Below are 13,888 nucleotides of genomic sequence, written 5' to 3'. Positions count from 1 at the left end.
CACTCAACAGTTTCCCGTGTGTATCAAGACTGGTCCTCCACCCAAAGGACATCCAGCCATCTTGACACAACTGTGGGAAGCATTGGAGTCGACATGGGCCAGCATCCCTGTGGAATGCTTTCAACACTGTGTGGAGTCCATACCCTGACATTGAGGCTGTTCTGATGACAAAGGAAGAGTGGGGGGGTGCAACTCAATATTAGGATGGTGTTCCTAATGTTGGGCATAGTCAGTACATGATACTTCATGTATAATGGAATTGCAGTGATTGGCTGATTCTCCGTACACAAAATCACACTCACAGAGCCCATTCTAAATGTCTCAAAACAGTCACACTTTTTGCTGCAGTATATAGAAATTGTCAGACAAGTGATTTATTTTCTCTGTTCTCCCCTTTTTTAGCAGAATAAATGCAGGAGCTGGAGAAGGGAAGAACAAGCTGACAAGAAGTAGAACAGCAACTCAAGAGTCGGGCAGCATGTAGATGTTGTGTCCTTGAGTGCAGGTAACAGAACAGATGCATCATTATAGTCAAGCGGAATGGAGCGGATCCAGAAATATTTTATACAGGTAACTGGTTTTGTGAACCTTGTGTTTTTAAGCTTACAGTATCAGTATGTAAAATCCAAAGTTTGATTCACACTATTGATTTTTACAGATATGTAAATGTGCATTTCATCTACACATTAAATAAAAAGACCGATGCTGTGTTTTATGAAGATAAAGAAAATGCAAGCAGGTGTCATATCTCACCATTAATAAAAACCACCAGAGGAGGGAGCTGTTGCCCACTAATTCAGCTTCTGAGCCACTGCTGTGTTCGACGGGGTCGACGAGTTTCTTTCTTTGTTCCCCATCTTCTGCATTCCGCTGTGATGTGTTCCTTTACACGTATCTTATCCACAAGCCCCAGCTGACAAAATGCTTTCAAACAGGATATGAAAATTGGCATTTTAACAGAAGAAGTTGCGTCTAGGGGACCTACAAACGAATCATGCATAACCCAGGGTACAAACATCTGGGGGGGTAGTAATGTGAATTTGAATTACCTTCTACGTGTCATGGTGAAATTTAGTACATATTGGAATGTTTTGCTGCCTAATCAACCATACTTCTTACCAAATAGCATATTAATTGTACAAAGTATATCAGTGTCAAACCTATGCAGACTGAAGATGGAAAACAAATGAAAATGTTTAGATCAGAGGGGCAAAAATGTCAAGCAGCAAGATACTGTTGTTCTTCCATCATAACTCGATATTAGACTGAGGATTGAGATGTTTTGAAAGTAAATTCTTATTGGCAGTTATATAGACTCATCTTGGGGCGGCAGATAGCGTTGGGCCAGAAACCAAAAGGTTGATGGATCGAATCCCTGAGCTGACAAGGTACAAATCTGGACAAGGCAAGTTTAACCCACTGTTCCCCGTTAGACCATCATTGTAAATAAGAATTTGTTCTTAACTGACTTGCCTAGTAAAGGTTAAATAAATAAAATAACAATTATTGTCTGGCATCCAATCCACAAAATAAAGTACCATATACTACATCTGTACCATTTTGGTGATGATACAATTTTCATACAAACTCTATTGGACCTGAGGTAAGTCTTGTCATCAATGCAAGTAATTATTTCAGGACCCAAGGTAGCCAACAGTTTTCTCCAGTTGATGAATATTTAACATTAAGTCAACCATAGATGTGGCTCATTTCCCGTTGAATAAATAATATGTGCACAAAAGACAGATCTCCATGAATATAACCTGGCATTTACCAGTCCCCTTAGTAATTCCTTCCATTCACGACTGACTTGATCACTGACTGTTGAGAAGTCACTAAAGAAGCGAGAGAAATAAAGACAATGTGAAGGTGGGAGAGGAGATTTAACCAAGTTTGCTTTCGGCCACACAGCCTATTCAGATCTGTAAGATCAGCACTGCTGAGCCTCAAGTAGACAGGGAGGTTGGGTAGGCATTGTAGGAGCATTAAGACAGAGCCTGTCAATTTGCTGTGGCCCAGAGAGAATGCCTGGTCCCCCCCTGGTGTTCCAATCATAGATTTACTCTCTAATCCACATCAAATATTGTTAGGCATTTGAGGGTAATTAAGGATAATCAATTTAGCCTCCCGGAAACATGTGCCCATTTTAGCAAGCCGCCCTAGGAATTAACACCCATTTGCACACACTCGGGATGGGATGAGGAATTAAACGTGCTAAAGTCTGTTATGATAATAGCACAACTCCCTGTTGTTACTGTTCCTCCATTGCCAGGCTTTGATATTTCACTAATTAAAGTGAGATACACAGAAGATAAATTCCTGGTTTTACCTCAGAGGAAACTTCATATTATTATTTTTCCACTGAAAAATAGATTAATTGAGATTACTTTTCAAGTGGTTTTAACAGAAATTAATTGTAAAAAGCTTAGTGCAGTGCTATTTTAATGGCTCCTCAGATCATCCTCAAAAAGGCATATGTACACGTAGGGGGACGTCTAACCAAAACAAGACGTGTGGTGTGTGCATGTGTGCGTGCTTGCTTGCAATTATTATGTAATACTAACCAATTAAATCCAAGCAGAACACACTGGTACCAACCAATCAGCTAAAGACGTGCACATCCTCTGTAGTGGTCGAACAACCTCACTACTGAACCTCACAATGAGGGGTCAGACACTATGTTGCACCATGGCCATTACACTAATCACAGCTTGATGACCTAATATACTACATTAGTAAAAAACCACCAGGCATTTGCTTCAGCAAACATCATGAGGTTACAATATATGTAAAAGTCATCTTTATACAACAGTGACCCTGGAGCAGATGCAGGCTTTTGTATTTGTGTGACCTATATTCCCTCCCCTCTGATTAATACCTGTGTGTGTGTGTGTGTGTGCGCACGTGTTTGAACAGCTAATCTGTCTGTTTTCCCTTCCTGCTGGCTGCCCTAAGTATATTTCCTACATTTCTTCACAGAGCGTTGCATCGCCATGTTAACACGGAGATAACCTCCCCCATCTCTCACCACCTGGACGTGGTGGTGGTGCGGGTGTTGCCAGGCAGGAAATCTCCATATCAGAAGTAATGTACTCTGCACGCTCCCTCTGACGCTCTGGTGCCAGATGAGTGATGCATGGTGGTGCTCAGCGTCACTGACTCCTCTACAAACGGACAGAGGACCCTATGAGGCTGTTCACAGGGACAGGCGGTGGCGGAGTCGTGCAGCAGCCGTACCATCCCAATGCTGCATAGCCTCTTAAACTATGTACAGCGCCTTCAGAAAGTATTCACACCCCTTGACTTTTTACACATTGTGTTGTGTTACAGCCTGAATTTAAAATGTATCAAAGTTAGATTTCTTTGTCACTGGCCTACACACAATACCCCATAATATCAAAGTGGAATTATATTTTAAGAAATGTTTCCAAATTAATACAAAATGAAAAGCTGAAATGTCTTCACTCAATAAGTGTTCAACCCCTTTTTATAGCAAGCCTAAATAAGTTCAGGAGTAAAACATTGCTTAACAAGTCACAAGAGTTGCATGTGTGCAATAATGGCGTTTAACATGATTTTTGAATGACTACCTCATCTCTATGCCCCACATATGCAGTTATCTGTAAGGTCCCTCAATCTCCCAGAGAATTTTAAACACAGATTCAACCACAAAGACCAGGGAGGTTTTCCAATTCCTCTCAAAGAAGCGTACCTATTGATAGACACATTGAATATCCTGTTGAGCATGGGGAAGTTATTAATTACGCTTTAGATGGTGTATCAATACACCCAGTCACTACAAAGATACAGGTGTCCTTCCTAACTCAGTTGTCGGAGAAGGAAACCTTTCAGGGATTTCACCATGAGGCCAACTACAACATTGTAGTTAATCCCCAATACTAACCTAATTGACAGTGAAAAGGATGCCGGTACAGAATAAACATATTCTTAAACATGTATCCTGTTTGCAACAAGGCACTAAAGTAAAACACAACAAAAAATGTGGCAAAGAAATTAACTTTATGTCCTGAATGCGAAGCATTATATTTGGGCCAAATCCAACACAACACATCACTGAGTACCACTCTTCATATTTTCAAGCATGGTGGTGGCTGCATCATATTATGGGTATGCTTATCATTGGCAATGACTAGGGAGTGTTTTAGGATAAAATGAAACGGAATAGAGCTAAGCACAGACAAAATCCTAGTGGAAAACCTGGTTCAGTCTACTTTCCAACAGAAATTGTGAGACAAATTAATCTTTCCGCAGGACAATAACCTAAAACACAAGGCCAACTATACGCTGGAGTTGCTTGCCTTGACGACAATGAATGTTCCTGAGTGACCTATTTACAGTTTTGACTGTAAAATCTATGGCCAGACTTGAAAACAATGATCAACAACCAACTCGACAGAGCTTGGAGAATTGTAAAAATTATAATGTGCAAATATTGTACATTCCAGGTGTGCAAAGATCTTCGAGACTTCTTCGAGACCCAGAAAGACTCATAGCTGTAATCGCTGCCAAAAGTGATTCTAACAGGTTTTGACTCAGGGGTGTGAATACTTATGTAAATTAGATATTTCTCTATTTCATTTTCAATTCATTTTGCAAAAATTTCTAAAAACATGTTTTCACTTTGTCATTATGGGGTATGGTGTGTTGAGGAAAAAAATCGATGTAGTCCATTTTGAATTCAGGCTGTAACACAACAAAATGTGGAATAAGTCAAGGGGTATGAATACTTTCTGAAGGCACAGTAAGTGGCATTGTGTCTGGTTGATCCTTGGATGGAAGACCAAGATGCTGCTGGAAGTGGTGTTGGAAGGCCAGTAGGGGGCAGTCTCCCCCCTGGTCTATGGAGACCCCAATGCTTCAGGGCAGTGGTACACCATCAGTGAGCAATAGGGATGTGTTAGTGGCCTGGTTGTAGCTGTGTGGTTATACAGTAAGTCCAGAGGTATTTTCAAGTTTCATGTTTTATTATTATATTATTAGTCGTACGTACGGTATAAGCATGGTATACAACGTCCAATGAAATGCTTACTTGCAGGTTCCCTGTCGATAATGCAACAACAATAAGAAATAAGAAAAGATACGAAAGGTAAATGTCTCAGCAGAATGGAATAAACATTTTTAGCATAAGTATAATACAGGAAGGCACAATTTATGGTCCAATATTTCCATGTGTACTGGGGATGGGAGACAGTGTATGAACTGAGCAGTATAATAGTCTGGTAGCAGCAGTTGTGATGTGTGTGTATCATGTGGGTGTGTGCATTAGTGAGTGTACTAAAGGTGTGGAAAATCAGAGCAGGTGGTCAATCCAGTTCAAGTGTTCGGCAGTCTGGTGGCTTGTACTGACGATAGAAACGGTCTCTGAGCCTGTTGGTATCAGATCTCATGCTCCGATACCATCTGCCCGACGGTAAGGGAGAGAATAGCTCGTGCCTGGGGCGTGTGGGGTCCTTGATGATGCTGCATGCCTTCCTCAGGCACCGGTTCAAGTAGATGTCCTGGATGGGTGGGAGCATGGTCTTAGTGATGTACTGAGCCGTTCTTACCATCCGCAAAGAGCTTATAACTCATGACTCTCTCTACTGCAGTCTCGTCGATGTGGATTGGGACATGTTCCCTCTGCTTCCTCTGCTTCCTGAACAATCAGCTCCTTTGATTTGCTGAGGTTGAGGCTGAGGTTGTTGTCAAAACACCATAATGCCAGTTCACTTATCTCCTCTCTATAGGCTGACTCATTGTTGTTGGTTATCAGGCCTACAACCGTAGTGTCATCAGCAAACTTGATGATGGGATGATGGAGGTGGTGTCGTGCAAAGACACACAGTTTTGGGTAAACGGGGAGTACAGCAGAGGACTGAGGACACACCCCTGTTAATTCCTGTGTTAACGGTCAGTGTGAAGGAGGTGTTTTTCCCAATCCTCACCACCTGTGGTCTGCCTGTCAGGAAGTCCAGCATCCAGTTGCAGAGGTTGGTGTCCAGACCCAGGGCTCTGAGATTGGTGTTGACCTTGGTGGGAACAATACTGTTGAATGCTGAACTGTAGTCAATGAACAGCATTCTCAGGTAGGTGTTCCTCTTGTCCAGGTGTGTTACGGCCGTGTGTTGAGCGATGGAAATGGCATCTTCCATGTGACTGTTGGAGCGCTAGGCAAATTGTAGTGGGTCCAGTGTGTCTGGCATGCTGGCTTTGATGTGGGCCACGACCAGCCTCTCGAAGCACTTCTTGGTGGCCAAGGTGAGCGCGACGGGGCGGTAGTCATTTGTCACCTTGTTTTTCGTGGGCACTGGGACGATGGTGGTCTCCAAATCAAATCAAATCCAATTTTATTTGTCACATACACATGGTCAGCAGATGTTAATGCGAGTGTAGCGAAATGCTTGTGCTTCTAGTTCTGACAATGCAGTAATAACCAACAAGCAATCCAACTAACAATTCCAAAACTACTGTCTTATACACAGTGTAAGGGGATAAAGAATATGTACATAAGGATATATGAATGAGTGATGGTACAGAGCAGCATAGGCAAGTTACAGTAGATGGTATCGAGTACAGTGTATACATATGAGATGAGTATGTAAACAAAGTGGCATAGTTAAAGTGGCTAGTGATACATGTATTACATAAGGATGCAGTCAATGATATAGAGTACAGTATATACGTATGCATATGAGATGAATAATGTAGGGTAAGTAACATTATATAAGGTAGCATTGTTTAAAGTGGCTAGTGATATATTTACATCATTTCCCATCAATTCCCATTATTAAAGTGGCTGGAGTTGAGTCAGTGTCAGTGTCAATGTGTTGGCAGCAGCCACTCAATGTTAGTGGTGGCTGTTTAACAGTCTGATGGCCTTGAGATAGAAGCTGTTTTTCAGTCTCTCGGTCCCAGCTTTGATGCACCTGTACTGACCTCGCCTTCTGGATGATAGCGGGGTGAACAGGCAGTGGCTCGGGTGGTTGATGTCCTTGATGATCTTTATGGCCTTCCTGTAACATCGGGTGGTGTAGGTGTCCTGGAGGGCAGGTAGTTTGCCCCCGGTGATGCGTTGTGCAGACCTCACTACCCTCTGGAGAGCCTTACGGTTGTGGGCGGAGCAGTTGCCGTACCAGGCGGTGATACAGCCCGCCAGGATGCTCTCGATTGTGCATCTGTAGAAGTTTGTGAGTGCTTTTGGTGACAAGCCGAATTTCTTCAGCCTCCTGAGGTTGAAGAGGCGCTGCTGCGCCTTCTTCACGATGCTGTCTGTGTGAGTGGACCAATTCAGTTTGTCTGTGATGTGTATGCCGAGGAACTTAAAACTTGCTACCCTCTCCACTACTGTTCCATCGATGTGGATAGAGGGGTGTTCCCTCTGCTGTTTCCTGAAGTCCACAATCATCTCCTTAGTTTTGTTGACGTTGAGTGTGAGGTTATTTTCCTGACACCACACTCCGAGGGCCCTCACCTCCTCCCTGTAGGCCGTCTCGTCGTTGTTGGTAATCAAGCCTACCACTGTTGTGTCGTCCGCAAACTTGATGATTGACTTGCTCCTTAAAGCAGGTGGGGACTACAGCCTGGGACAGAGAAAGGTTGAAGATGTCAGAGAAGACGCCCACCAGCTGATCAGCACACACTCTGAGGATGCGGCCAGGGATGCCATCTGGGCCAGCAGTTTTGAGTATTCGCTCAGAGTTTTCCTCACGTCAGCCTCGGAAAGCGCTTGGTCATCCGGAGCAGCGAGAGTCTTCCTGGAGAGTCTTCCTGGATGCGTTGAAGAGAGCCAAGAATGTGTTAAGCTCGTCTGGGAGGGAGGCTTCAGTGGGTACCGCACAGCTGGATTTGCCTTTGTAGTCTGTGAGCTCTGTAGTCCTTTGCCACGTGCGATGCTCGTCTGGGTTGTTGAACGTCAATTCAAGTTTGAGTCTGTATTGTCTATTTGAGTCACTTATGTCTTGTGGTAGAATTGTTCAAGGCTAGCATGGGTGGGGGATTGCGGTGGCAGTACCTCACAATGTGTAAACCTGTCAGTGAGAGCCATGTTAATGTCTCCCATGAGACTGTGGCCCTAGCACCAGGCAGCATCCCTTTTCACTAACCAGATGTATTATGACTTATGGCCCTGGAGTAGAGCTGTAATAACACTTAATTCAATATTGTCTTTGGCAACATCAGGATGCTCCTGGTTGTTTATAGAAAACAATTAGACGCCATGTTGTATTTATACAACTGAAGTCACTTATGAAGACAGAAGCTTTAGCGTTACAAATCAGTTTGGTTTACCACAGCAACCCATCGGCCCTCGAGGTGATAAATTGTTTTAACAGGAGGGCTCCTTTGAGGTTTAAGGTTTGGAAGGAGGCAGGAGAGAGTTTACAGTTTTCTGGTTTTGTGCTCGATGTGGTGCTCAAGCGCTGTGTGGTGCTTCGTTGAAAGGCCCTTCGGCCATGTTAAATCATCCATATGACTTCAGAATGACACTGGCCCCCAGAGCGCGGCAGAATCTCATTAAGATGGGAATCCAAAGACACAATTGCACTGTGTGTGTGTGTGAGTGTGTCTAAGTGTGAATCTCTGTGTGTGAGTTTGACTAAGAGCTCACACAACGGTGTGCTGTGCTTGCGTAATGAGGCTAAGAGAAGTTAGTCTGAAATGAACCAGGGCAATGAGCAAATTTAAGAGCAGATATACTGTATTTGGCGGCGTGCTGCCATTCGCCAATTGCAGAGGGCATGATTGGTCGATCGAACTACCGATGTGTCACAGGCTCACGAAGTGGAATAATAACTCAAATAGCACTTTTCTATGTAATGCAATATCCTCACATCATTTTCACCTATGAAATATGAGAATATGGTTCATTTGAAAGTAGCGAGATGGGCCCTGCCCGGTTCAGACAGCTTGCGTTAATAGCATTCCCTGAGTAAATGTCTCTCCATTGTTATGTAAAATCGAAGGCAAATTCACTCATAAAAAAACAGTGATGGCCCAAAGCTCCAACTGAATCGCTAACTGTGACCTTTTGGGGTGTAGGAGAAGTGACAGTAATACTGATATCTTGCAGGAATCATGAAAAAAAAAAGACTGGGTTATAATCTGATGGATGGCGGGAAGAGTGGGTGGCGAGAGTCAACCCAGCGAGACAGAGACTGATGCCAGGAAAACGGCATGTAAACACATATAGAGAGCACTGATAGGTTGATTCTGTTATCTTGCCAAGCAAATACCCTCACCAGATTGCATGTGTGTGCCAAATCACATGACATTTCATTGTCATGTATGTATATGAAAATGTCATGCTAGGGGCAATAAACCGTATTAAAAACAGCACTAGATTGAAGGGTTCTCTAGGCACTACAAGACAAGTTGAAACAGAGAATGAAATGCCAAACAGTTCAACATGTTAGTATAGACAGCCATGCTGAAGAAAACAACAGGCCTGCTACTATACTTCTACTATTTTATTGATCATTGCCTTTAAGAGCACTAAGATGTGTATTTCTGCTTTAATAACCTATACGATACAACAAAGATGATAATAACAGCGATTTAGCACCATTAAAGTGGACAACAACATAATTTTGAAGTTCACTAATGGCCAGTGGCCGCTGTCCACTCACCACCGACGGAATCTCTGAGGATATATGGTAGTATGCTTATCCAGGAGTCAAGAAGTCTGGAAGGGGAAGGCTAAAATGCTCCCCTACTTACTGTTTGTTACATCAGGGACTCAAACAGTAGCTCCCATGGTGCAGAGGCAAGCACCCAATGTACTATAAAAGCCCAGGCCACTAAGTAGAACCAGTACACCACTCACATAGTGTGTAACAGTAGGCCTGGGCCTATTCTCCCTATCTCAAGAATCGTCATTATGCATGAAGCCCAGCATGCCAACAAGCACACTTCCCCAACACCAAGAGGAAACACAGGGATAATCCCACTGCTGCCACCAATGTAGCAAGAAAGAGAGACAGGGAGCTGCAGTGGGGACTCGAACCGTAGCTCCTATGGAGCAGTCACAATAGAAAAAAAAGTGCAATGCCTACGTAATGTACTGTGTTACAATAGAGCAGTGTCTCAGTCCTCTGTAGCATGGCCAGATAGTGACTAGTAGTACTGCTGATGTGTTGTGCCAGCATCTCCCATTCGTGTTCTTGGTCTGTCTCTGCTCGCAGGGGTGCTGTCCAACATTTAGCTTCCATTTACAGTCGCCTTATTCACCACACTGTGGGTTTAGGGGAGGATTGGTTATAGCGGTTTTAATGACCTTTGAGTGGTTTTTATTTCTGCTCGATTTCTCCTGCTTGTTCGACGCAATGGGACGTTGTTGAATTAATCATGATGGGCATCTCTAGCAAGAATCCCATCTCTTGACAGACCATTTGCTCACACGTGTAAGCATTATCACCATGACGATGATAATATTACATGTTTCAGCTGAAATGCCAACTTGGTAATATGTCTAGGATCATGATTCATGTGTACTGTGTAATATGTCGAACCCAGACATTAATGCCACATAATGCATATTGCATTGCCTATTTCTGTTTGAGCAATTAATGTAGCTAGCCTTTTTAATAGGCCTAGTCTTTGCAGTGTGACTATCACATCTTGAAACTTTGCAAATGTAATATCATCTAGGCCAACACAATTCCCTCCAAGACACAGTTCCAATGTCCTTGAAATGTGCCATCCGCATAAATGACAGAGAGAAAATTCCACTTACCAGAACGGCATTTGCATAAATCCAAGCCTTTCTTCTCATTCTTTCAGCAACTAAACTGACACATAAATACTGTGAGTTAAACTTATTTGATGCGACAAACACACAGAATGCTGATATCACACTGTGCCTGCTTCTTTACACTGTCCTGTTGGTTGAGTAAAGGTGTACACTACAGACCTAGCCTGGAACCCAAACGGAGCATATCAGTTTGGATTACAAGCCACAAACACCTAGCCTGGTCTCATATCTGTTTGTGCTTTTGCCTACTTCATTGTCAAGCCAAACATGTTTTGCATGCCAATTTCACAAGGAGTTGGCAAGAGAGCAGAAACAGACTGGCACCCAGGCTAGTCATGTGGTAGACTGGCACCCAGGCTAGTCATGTGGTAGACTGGTACCCAGGCTAATAACAACCCACAACAAATAAATTCCTTGGATTTTGTGGGGTAGAGGTAATGCCAGTGCGTCATGGTCATACCTTGTTTTGCTATGAGCATGGTCTCAAATCCCAGAGGTACATGAATCACTAGCAGATTAGTAATCCTTAATAATCTATACATTGATCACATTTAAGGGGCACCTGGTTTTGGGATTACCCCAGCTGGCACCCCTAAAATGAGGTGGGATTTCTGGCAGTATGGAGGAACAGATGAGAAGGGTAAAGCGAAGGTTGGCAGATGGTTGGATTTCAGGCAGGCAGTGCCCACTGGGCACCTTGGCAGGAGTTGGGAGGTTGGTATGAATTCAGCTCACTGTAACATTTCAAAGCTAATGAGGGTGGACACGTTGGCATGGGATTGTGTTGGCGTGCTGGCATGGGGTTGTGGGAAAAACATCCTCCCACCTATAGAGTGAAGGGGTAGACCATGATGTAGGTAGCCTCACATGCCAGGATTCTAGACTCTGATATAGACACACTGCTGTTGAAAGACATATACAGTGCATTTGGAAAGTATTCAGACCACTTGACTTTTTACACATTTTGTTAGCCTTATTCTAAAATGGATTTTAAAAAAATCCCTCATCAATCTACACACAGTACCCCATAATGACAAAGCAAAAACTGAAATATTACATTTACATAAGTATACAGTCCCTTTACTCAGTACTTTGTTTAAGCACCTTTGGCAGCGATCTCAGCCTTGAGTCTTCTTGGGTATGAAGCTACAAGCTTGGCACACCCGTATTTGGGGAGTTTCTCCCATTCTTCTCTGCAGATCCTCTGTCAGATTGGATGGGGAGCGTCGCTGCACTGCTATTTTCAGGTCTCTCCAGAGATGTTTAATCGGTTTCAAGTCCGGGCTCTGGCTGGGCCACTCAAGGACATTCAGAGACTTGTCCCGAAGCCACTCCTGTGTTGTCTTGGCTGTGTGCTTAGGGTTGTTGTTCTATTGGAAGGTGAATTTTCGCCCCAGTCTGAGGTCCTGAGCGCTCTGGAGCAGGTTTTCATCAAGGATCTCTCTGTACTTTGATCTGTTCATCCGCCCCTCAATCCTAACTAGTCTCCCTGTCCCTGGTGCTGAAAATATTGCTACAGCATGATGCTGCCAGAAATGCTTCACCGTAGGGATGGTGCCAGGTATCCTCTAGATGTGACGCTTGGCATTCATGCCAAATAATTCATTCTTTGTTTCATCAGACCAGATATAATCTTGTTTCTCATGATCTGAGAGCTTTAGGTGATGCTTAGCAAACTCCAAGCGGGCTGACATGTGCCTTTTACTGAGGAGTGGCTACTCTACCACAAAGGCCTGATTGGTAGAATACTGCAGAGATGGTTGTCCTTCAGGAAGGTCTAGGAAGAGTCTTGGTGGTTCCAAACTTCTTCCATTTAAGAACGATGGAGGCCACTGTGTTCTTGGGGACCTTCAATGCTGCAGAAATGTTTTTGTACCCTTCCCCAGATCTGAGCAGCGACACAATCCTGTCTCGGAGCTCTACGGACAATTCCTTTGACCTGCACTGTCAACTGTGGGACCTTATATATATGTATACCTTTCAAGATCATGTCCAATCAATTGAATTTACCACATGTAGACTCGAATCAAGTTGTAGAAACATCTCAAGGATGGTCAATGGGATCAGGATGGACCTGAGCTCAATTTCGAGTCTCATAGTCAAGGGTCTGAATACTTACGTAAATAAGGTATTGCAGTTTTTTATTTTTAATACATTTGCAGAAAATTCTACAAACCTGTTTTCGCTTAGTCATTATGGGGTATTGTGTGTAGATTGATTGTTTTTGTTTTTTAATAATCCATTTTAGAATAAGGCTCTCACATAACAAAGTGGAAAAAGTCAAGGGGTCTGAATACATTCTGAATGCACTGTATTGGACACCCACGTACTGTATTGATTATTCTCACGTCTACATATGCCATACATTAAGCATACATTCACAAGCCCCCTGGCTGAATGTATTAACCTACATCCCTGTTCTCGCATGTAGTCTATGTATATATACATGACATTCCAGTCCCTCTTTGCTGGTTGACAGCTACAGTGGGGCAAAAAAGTATTTAGTCAGCCACCAATTGTGCAAGTTCTCCCACTTAAAAAGATGAGAGAGGCCTGTAATTTTCATCATAGGTACACTTCAACTATGACAGACAAAATGAGAAAAAAAATCCAGAAAATCACATTGTAGGGTTTTTAATGAATTTATTTGCAAATTATGGTGGAAAATAAGTATTTGGTCACCTACAAACAAGCAAGATTTCTGGCTGTCACAGACCTGTAACTTCTTCTTTAAGAGGCTCCTCTGTCCTCCACTCGTTACCTGTATTAATGGCACCTGTTTGAACTTGTTATCAGTTTAAAAGACACCTGTCCACAACCTCAAACAGTCACACTCCAAACTCCACTATGGCCAAGACCAAAGAGCTGTCAAAGGATACCAGAAACAAAATTGTAGACCTGCACCAGGCTGGGAAGACTGAATCTGCAATAGGTAAGCAGCTTGGTTTGAAGAAATCAACTGTGGGAGCAATTATTAGGAAATGGAAGACATACAAGACCACTGATAATCTCCCTCGATCTGGGGCTCCATGCAAGATCTCACCCCGTGGGGTCAAAACGATCACAAGAAAAATCGCAAAAATCCCAGAACCACACGGGGGGACCTAGTGAATGACCTGCAGAGAGCTGGGACCAAAGTAA

The sequence above is a fragment of the Oncorhynchus tshawytscha genome, linkage group LG29 (assembly GCF_018296145.1).
Source record: "Oncorhynchus tshawytscha isolate Ot180627B linkage group LG29, Otsh_v2.0, whole genome shotgun sequence".
Taxonomy (NCBI): Eukaryota; Metazoa; Chordata; class Actinopteri; order Salmoniformes; family Salmonidae; genus Oncorhynchus; species Oncorhynchus tshawytscha.
The sequence above is the reverse complement of the archived record's forward strand: the minus strand, read 5'-3'. Positions refer to the sequence as shown.